The sequence below is a fragment of the Phascolarctos cinereus genome, unplaced genomic scaffold (genome assembly GCF_003287225.1).
Source record: "Phascolarctos cinereus isolate Bilbo 61053 unplaced genomic scaffold, phaCin_HiC Scaffold_4;HRSCAF=312, whole genome shotgun sequence".
Classification (NCBI taxonomy): Eukaryota; Metazoa; Chordata; class Mammalia; order Diprotodontia; family Phascolarctidae; genus Phascolarctos; species Phascolarctos cinereus.
This window is the reverse complement of record NW_027555847.1, coordinates 67921501-67930944: the sequence shown is the minus strand read 5'-3', so window position 1 is coordinate 67930944 and position 9444 is coordinate 67921501. Positions and strand designations below refer to the sequence as shown.

Here is a 9444-nt window from a genome sequence, read left to right as displayed (position 1 = left end):
TGTGGGTTTTGGTAACCCTGTTCCAGTTCATACAACTATAATAACATCTAACTTAACTGGCATTTTTGGAGAATAAGACTTTCTACATAATTTATTTTTCCAGATGAATGAAGTCTATTCTATTTAGATGGTAAAACTTTATAAAATATGTATTTTGGACAAAAATCTTTTAAACCAGGGCAGCTAGGTGCCACAGTGGATAGAATTCTGGCCTTGGAGTCAGGAGGACCTGAGTTTAAATCTGGCTTCAGACACATGACACTTACTAGCTGTGTGGCCCTGGGCAAGTCACTTAACCCCAATTGCCTCACCAAAAAGCAAAAAAAAAAAAAATCTTTTAAACCTATGTCGTCCACTTCCCTGCCTTCTTAAACAAAGTAAATATAATTCTATTTTTACTTAATAACTTTGAATGAAATTATATCATATTAAAAAATTCTGTCCTTAGGATCTATTGAGGTGGGTAGGGTTGTTTGTCCTTATACTAAATGAGAATAGACTGCTAGGATTATGTATCTAAAGTTGAATTGTTACTAAAATAAGAGTACATAAGTTTTAAGCAAAGCCCAAAGAAGCTTTCCTATGCAAAAATGTGTGAATGCAAGTGTATGCCCTTAGTAGCACCGACTTTAGTTTCTTAGAGGTAACTTTTGCTCTCTTCCAGGTTTTCAATTGTATTCCAGATAGCTGAGGCTGACAGATCAGTGAGATGTTACTGAAGCACATTTAGGTTTAAATGTGACTGAAAAGATATGTGGCCTTTGATTAATAAATGGTTTTTCTAAATGAAAATTCACATATAAATGAGAGAAGTAAGTTCCTTGAGATCCAGGCTTGTGTCATTTTTTTAAAACAATCTTTGTGTCTTCCTGCACTTGTAGGGTCTTATAATTATGCTTTTTTGCGAATAATTATGCACAACTATTTATGCACAATTATCTGTGTGCAATTCTGCTTTTTAGGTTTAATGAGGTTGAAAAATGTCTTCTGCCTAATGTTTCCTATTTGTGTTTGCCTTTGTGCTTCCAGTGTCTAAATGGGACTGGAATAAAAAGTGGAATGGAAGCAGTGTCTTTAGATGTTGCTTTCATGATCTCTCCCTCTCTATTTCTCAGGTGCCAAAGGTTCAGGTAACTGCATGATCTCTTGGTGATCATCCAAAGCTAACCCAAATATTCAGTTCTCTTCGGTACACTGATCCCTAACCAAGACCCTGGCATTTAGTCAATTTTGTTCTTTCTGTGATGCTTAGTAGTTCTTTGGAAGTTAGAAAGAAAAGAAAAATCTGAGATCGTTATCAATTCTGCCTCATTTGAGATTGTCTCTCCAACCTCCTTTTTTTTTTCAGTAGAAATTCCCATTTGTTGTGCTCTCTTCGGCAGCACATATACTAAAATTGGAACAATACAGAGAAGATTAGCATGGCCCCTGCGCAAGGATGACACGCAAATTCGTGGAGTGTTCCATATTAAAAAAAAAAAGAAATTCCCATTTGTTGCCGTTTTACAAAAACAACCTAGGCAATGGTGTACCTGAATATACCTATGACTTTTGCCAAGCCACAAATGGTCTGCCAGCTATTCTAACTATTGCACCATAGTACAGCACACCTACCTGAGCAAACATTCTCAAAAACAGCCCATGGGGCCATTACTAACCAAACGGACCTAGGGTCAATGAACATCTCTGCTTCGGAGCAATTGAAGTAGCTCCAGGAATAAGCTTCGCCATATCAATATGACTGAAGGTAGAGAAACCATCTGGGGAAAAAAAAAAAAAACAAGCTCTTGGATCTGAGTTGAGTATCCAGAAAAGTGGAAAGTCTATTGGCTAAGACAATAAACAGGTTGTTGAGACGTATAAGTCTTATTTCCAGGTTAACTATTGGGTTCTCCCTTAGGAAGAAAAATCTCTTCATGCCATGTGGCAATCAAAATAACAATCAAGCCAATTATTTCATAGTTTGTAGAGTTAGAGCTGAGTTGGACTTCAGAGGCCATTCGTTTTGCAGTTGTAACAAAGATACCAATGGGCTTTGGGACTGGGATTACACAGATAAGGAAACTGAGGCACAGAAAGATGAAGTGGCTTGCCTAAGGTCATACAAATAGGAAGTATCAGGGGTGGAACTGGACGCCAGAGGTCCTCTAACTCCAGAGTTCGTGTTTTTTCCACTATACTGTAGTACACTCAGCTCCACAATAGGTGATAAGAGAGAAACAAAGAAGCAAAAGACAAAATCCTTCCTCCACAGAAGTTTGCCCTTTGGTAGGAGAAACAAGGCCAGATGGCAATGATGACCACAACGATGACCACTACTGAATCATCATAGTTTACATTTACATAGTACCTTATACCTTACATAGCACAGAGTACTTCACTTAGATGACCTCACTGGATCCCGTCTAACAACCACTGCAAAGTAGAATGAGATCATAGCCATAGAGTTGGAAAGGATCTCAGAGGCCACCTAATTCAACCTCCTCCTTTTACATGTGGGAAATTGAGGCTCAGAGAGAGTAAATGACCTGCCTAAAGTCACAAGCTATGAATAGGTGGTACATCTATGACTTACTCAGTTCTTCAGATTCTGGGTCCAGAATTGAAAAGGACCTTAAAGATTGTCTAATTCAATCTGGACCTTCCAAAAATTAAAAAAAAATAAAATAAAAATGGGCAGCTAAGTGGCGCAGTAGACAGAGCTCTGGCTTCAGAGTCACAAGGACCTGAGCTCAAATTCAGCCTCAGACACTTGACACTTACTAGCTGTGTGACCCTGGGCAAGTCACTTAACCCCAAATGCCTCACACAAAAAAAAAGGCAGGATCCAAAATTTTTAAAAAAGATCCTTTGTAAAACACACTTGGCAAGTGGTCACTCAGTTTTTGCTGGAAATTCTCTGCTGAGCTACCTCCCAAGGCAGGTAGGTGGCAAGAGTGATAGGCCACTGGGCCTGGAGTCAGGAAGGTGAGTCTTTCTCAGTTCAAGTCTGACCTCAGATACTTACTAGCTCTGGGACTTTGGGCAAGTCATTTAACCTCTTCCTGCCTGTTTCCTCATCTGTAAAAATGGGGCTAACAATAGCACCTACCTCCCAAGGCTTCAAATATTACTCTGGGATAACTACAGTTATTTAGAAGCCTTTCTTTACACAATTAAGCATAAATCTACTTCTCTGTAGCTTTTTACACACAGTTCCTAATACCCTCTTCCATGTGACGGACAGCCTTTCAAAGTATGACAGACAGCTATCATATCCCCCTTAAGTCTTCCCTTCTACTCTGCTAAAGTTCCTTCAACCATTCCTAATGTGGTGTGACATTGAGGTCACATAACACAGTTATATCCTATAATATGACTATGACCTTAGGGTCGATTGAAGTGGGAAGACTTGGTTGACCCTACACTGGCAATAGGCTGCTAACAGACTTCTGTGTCTTGAATTGTGCCTAAAATAAAAAGTAATGGGCTCTGAGTGAATGAGTGAGAGCCTAAGGGACTCTCTTACATGAAAAAAAAGAAAAGCCAGAGCTTTAGTGTATGGTCTTTGTAGCATCCATGTTAGCTACTTAGTGACAATTTGTGTTTTCTTCCAGGTCATCGGTTGTATTTTAGATAGCAGAGGCTGATAAGTAAGTTCCAGTGAAATGAGATGCTACTGAACCATGTTTAGATTTCTAGATATGACTGAAATAATACATAAGCTTTGTTTATAAAATGATTTTCCAGAAAGAAAACTACTATATACAAATAGGAGAAGTAAGCTTCATGAGAGTGAAGTCTGGACCATTTTGATTTCAGTCTTCGTCTCCTCCAGTACCTTTCAATTATTTGATTAGGTTGACATCTATGCATTTTTGTTAATTGGAGTTGAAGAATGGTCTGCCTGTTATGGCTTACCATTTGTACTTTCAGTTTCTAAATGAGACTGGAATGGAAACCGTCAGCAATATCTCTAGGTGTTGCTTTCACGATCTTTATTTCTCAGATGCCAAAGGTTCAGATAAGAGCGTGATCCCTTGGTAATAATCCAAACCTAACTCAAATGTAGGTGGCACACTGGATAGAGTCTAGGAAGACTCATCTTCCTGAGTTCAAATCCAGCCTCAGACACTTACTAGCTGTGTGACCCTGGGCAAGTCACTTCACCCTGTTTGCCTCCATTTCCTCATCTGTAAAAATGAGCCTGAGAAGGAAATGCAAACAACTATAGTGTCTTTGCCAAGAAAACCCCAAATGGGGTCATGAAGAGCTGGACATGACTGAACAACAACTCAAATGTTCCAGCCTCTCAGGTTCACTGATCCCTAATGAGGACCCTGGACTTCAGTCAGTTTTGTTCTTGCTTTTTCTGTGATTGTTTGGCAGTCATTTTTTTTTGAAGAGGGGGTAGAGTATAGAAACAAAATAAAATCCAAAATCATGAGAAATTGTTTATTCTTTGAGATTATCCTTTCTCCATCCTCATTGTCCTCTTGCATCATCCTTCCTAACATGTGGTAACCAGAACTGAATGCCATACTCTAGTTGCAATCTGACCAGGCCAGAGTATAGTTAGAGTATCATCTCCCAAGTCTTGCATACCATGTGTCTGTTCATGAGGTTTAAGATATCATTTGCTTTCTTGTTTGCCATAATAAGCTATTAACTTACATCAAGTTCACAAAAATTCTTGCATCTTTTTACCATAAAGTACTCTCTTATTCTATGGAGAAGTATAAATTATTCATATATGTATCATTATCACCCAATGAAAATTTTAAGCTCCATGAGGGCACGGACCCTGTTTTATCTAAATATAATAGATGTTTAGGGCAATTAGGTGGCACGATGGATAGAACATTGGGCCAAAAGTCAGGAAGACTCATCTTCTCTAGTTCAAATCTGGCCTCAGACAACTTACTAGTTTTGTGACCCTGGGCAAGTCACTGAACCCTATTTGCCTCAGCTTCCTCAACTGTAAGATGAGCTGGAAAGGGAAATGGCAAACCACTCTAGTATCTTTGCCGAGAAAACCCCATATGGGGTCATGAAGAGGCACAAAAAGAAACCACAACAATAGGTATTTAAACCTTATGGCAACTATCCAGGCCACTCAAACCCTCTTCTTTACTTAGACCTGTGGTTTGTGTCCTGCTGTTTTTGTTTTATATTATATTTTTTGAATATTATTTTATATCATCCTTGGCATCTAACATTGTGCTTAGAACAGAGTAAGTGCCTGATAATCCTGAATTGAATTTCATTTTATTGGATGAGATTGGATTACATGGGGAAAGTGTGAGTGGGGAGCCAGGAGATGCTAGAGCAGTGTTCATCCTGAGGAGTAATAGGAAAGAAAGTTGGCTAGCTAATACAGGATTACTCATTGGACTTTCTTGGCTGATAGACTAAGAAGTTTGAACCTGATCTGATAGGTAATCGTAAGTTCTTACTGGAATAGGTGGAAGTTATGCTTCAGGAAGAGGATTCTAGCAAGGTTGTGTAACATGGGGTGGGGTCAAGGAAGGCATGGGAACAGGAAAAGAAGCTGTCATATGTGTATAGTGAGTTCTTAGATTATGTAGGTGGCAGCAGTGCTGAGAAAGAAGAAAGAAATCCAAAATAATCATGAAGGGAAAATCAGCAAGACTTGGAAACTGATTGGGGACAAGTGAAGGATAGAAATCTGACGTAACTATGAAGTTTTAAATCTGGGAGTGGGGAATATTGATGCTATCACTGAGCAAAATGGGAAAAATGGAAAGGGGAACTGAGATTTTACAGGAGAAATTGATTGATATGCACTTAAATCTACCAACCTCTGCGTCTTGGAGAATTCTGATTAAAGTTTGTAGGTAGACTTGCATGTACAAAATTGCATAATGGCAAAGCCCTTGTCATTTATCAAACTGTGTTTTTTTTCTTCTCCTTTTTTTTGCTATTATACAAAATTAAAAATTTTTAGGTTAAGGTCTTAAAATCAAAGAAAATGTTTCAATAAATTGATCGATTAATCAGTTAATCAATTATCTACCACACTCTAGGCATTGTGTTAGATGCTGGAGATAAAAGAATAAGGAATGAAAAAATCCCTACTCACAATGAGCTTCCATTCTAATGGGGGAGATGGCAAGTCAAGTCAATCAACATTTATTAAGGACCTACCATGTGCCAAGAACAATGCTGAGCAACAGGGATACACCAAAAAAAAAGTCCCTGCCCTCAAGGATTTTACATTCTAACATGAGACAATACACAAAGATGTTCATATAAGATATACACAATATCCTTTGGAGGTAATCTCCAAGAGAAAGCACTAACAGTGGAAGGGAGAGAACAGCAGAGTGGGGTAGAAAGGCCTCCAGTAGAGGGTGAGATGTGAGCTAGAAGGAAGCAGGGAATCTAGGAAACAGAGATTAGGAGAGAGAACATGGCAACCAGTGAAAAGCCACAGCCAGGAGATGGAGTGTTGTGTGTAAGGAAGAACAAGAATTCAAGTGCTAATGAATTGTGAGGTATTCGGAGAGGAGTAAAGGTCAGAAAAAGAGGAAAGTGTCACATTGTGAAGGGCTTTAAATGTCAAACAGAGGATTTTATAGTCTATTCTAAAGGTAATAGGAAGCCATAGAAGTTTATTAAAGAGGGTTGGGGCAGCTAGGGGTGATCTTGCACCAGCCCTGGAGTCAAGAAGACCTGAGTTCAAATCCACCCTCAGACACTTACTAGCTATTCGACCTGGGCATGCTACTTAATCCCAATTGCAGAAGAAGAAGAAGAAGAAGAAGAAGAAGAAGAAGAAGAAGAAGAAGAAGAAGAAGAAGAAGAAGAAGAAGAAGAAGAAGAAGAAGAAGAAGAAGAAGGAGGAGGAGGAGGAGGAGAGGAGGAGGAGGAGGAGGAGGAGGAGGAGGAGGAGGAGGAGGAGGAGGGAGGAGGAGGAGGAGGAGGAGAACAGTGACCTGGTCAAACCTTCTTTTTAGGAAGATCATTTTAGCAGCTGAATGGAGGATGGAATAGAGTAGGGAGAGACTAAAGGCAAGAGTAAGATGAGATTTGAACTCAGGTCTAGCCACAGACCTGACTCTGATAAACATTTAATTGAATTTACATAAAATTGAGAGAGACCATTTTCATTTTTAGTGACAGAATTAGCATCCAAAAAGATTCCAACAGGCTAGAAAAATGGACTCAGTCCAACAAGGTGGAATTTAATACGGATAAGTATAAAGTTCTAATATTTAGTTTTTAAAAAATTGCAGAAATACTGGCTGGGGAAGGCGTGCCTCAGCAAGAGCTGGTGTGAAAAAAAGACAAAGGATGCTTGCTGATGGACAGCAAGCTTTGTATAAGTCAATGGTGTGATTTGGAAGCCAAAGCAATTCATGGAATCTTCAGGGTTTCATCGTGGAAGCAAAGTAGTCAGAATAAGGGGCCAGTTCTGTTCCTGGACACTGCCATGGTGGGACCGCATCTAGAGCTTGTGTTCAGGTCTGAATGCTATAATTAAGAAAAGACAATGACTAGCTGGGAAGCCTTCAGGAGAGGATGAGCAGGAAGATGAGAAAACTGAATACTATGCCATCTGAGGGGCCTCTTTTGAAAGAACTGGGGAAATTTAGCCTAAAGAAGAAAAAACCTAAAAGGACATGATACTCTGCCTCTAATTATTTGAAGGGCTGTGACATGGAAGAGGAAGAAAACTTTTTTTTTTCTTAGCCCTAAGGGGCATAAATATTAGCAATGATTGGAAGTTGCAGAAAGGAAGATTTCTATTTGATAGAAGGGGAAACAAAATTCCTATTAGACTGTGCAAAAGTGAAATGGGCAACCAGGTAGGACAGTGGATAGAGTACAGGACTTGGAATGACAAAGACTTGAGTTCAAATATCACCTCAGACATGTACTAGCTATGTGACCCTGGAAAAGTCACAACTTTTCTGTGCCTCAGTTTCCTCATCTGTTTTTTAAAAAACAACATAAGATACCATCCATCTTCCAGTGTTGTTGTGAGAATAAAATGAGTTAACATATGTAAAGCACTTTATGAACTTTAAGGTGCAATATAAATGCTAGCTATTATTATTAGTTTCCCTTCACTAAGAGACCTTCAAGAAGCTGGAGGCCCACTTCTCTGGGAAGCTGTAAGAGGGACACCAACATAAGTATAGGTTGATGGCTTCCAAGGTCCTTCCCAACTCCCCAGATGTAGGAATTCTGGAGACATGTATTTTAGTTCTACAAGAGTAGGGTGAGCTTCTTCCATTTTAACATGTTACAATTCATAATTCAAACATGAAGAACTTTAACCATCAGATGTTAATATTAATTTAGTGGCTAACCACAAGTTTATTTGTTTACCAGACATACCTAATTTAAACAGTTTCTGTCACCCTGTGTGAAAAGATGAATGCATCATCCCAGTGGTGCAAGGGCACTAACCTTCAAAGGGTTCACATCTTAAAGAGTTTTACTATTTATTTCCTGAATTTCTAAGTCAGAAAGGGAGTTTTCTATTCACTTATCCCTCTTTAAAATTGCAATTGAATTAAATTAAAAGAAAATTAAATTACCTCATATTGCTTTCCCAAAATCTTCCAGTTACTAGATTTTTTTTTAAAAGAAACCATAAAAAGGGGCAGCTAGGTGGTGCAGTGGATAGAGCACTGGCCCTGGAGTCAGGAGGACCTGAGTTCAAATCCATCTTCAGATACTTGACACTTACTAGCTATGTGACCCTGGGTAAGTCACTTAACTCCATTGCCTAGCCCAAGAAAAAGAAAACTAAATTATATTATGTTGCTTTTTCAATTCCAAAATCTTCCAGAGTTACTGGGGTTGTTTTTTTTTGAAGAAATCATGAATTTCTCTCAACATTTTTTTTAAGAGAGGCTGTATAGCACAACAAATAGAGGACTGGGAATGGAAAATCTTGAATCTTCTTCCTTTTGCTATGAACTCCCCATATTCAGTCTCAGTTTTTTGCCAACAAGAAACTACTGTTTACTATATACAAGACATTGTGTTAGACACTGGGGATTTAAAAACAAGATAAAAATCATTCACTCTTATTAAAGAGTTTATCATCTCACTGAGGGATTTAAAATGTTCACATGTGTGATATAGTATTATTTAAGGAAGGAGAAAGGATTAATGACTGATAGCATCAGGAAAGGCTTCCTGTAGGAGAGGGCACCTAAAGTGATCCTTGAAAGAAGTGAAAAAGATGAAGAAATAGGGCATTTCAGACCTGGGGGGCAGCCTGGGCCAAGGTACAGAAATAGAAGTTGAATTCACTGAGTTCAGTGAAAGTGAACCTGGCTTGGCTGGAACCCAGAGCATGCGAAGGGAAATAATATGCAACCAAACTGGAGAGGTGAGCAGGAGCCAGACAGGAAAGGGCTTTAAGAGATAAGCTGATGGTTTTCTATCTTACCTATGAGTCAATACTGAGCCTTTGAAAGCTTC

At 39.0% G+C, this 9444-nt stretch overlaps 1 non-coding gene across 1 annotated transcript; it reads left to right on the top strand.

Annotated features, from left to right (window-relative positions):
* Nucleotides 1-1366: 1366 nt before the first annotated feature.
* LOC144457392 (U6 spliceosomal RNA) lies at nt 1367-1473 on the top strand. Its single transcript, XR_013486695.1, has one exon. It is a non-coding gene; the product is annotated as a U6 spliceosomal RNA (small nuclear RNA).
* Nucleotides 1474-9444: the final 7971 nt, after the last annotated feature.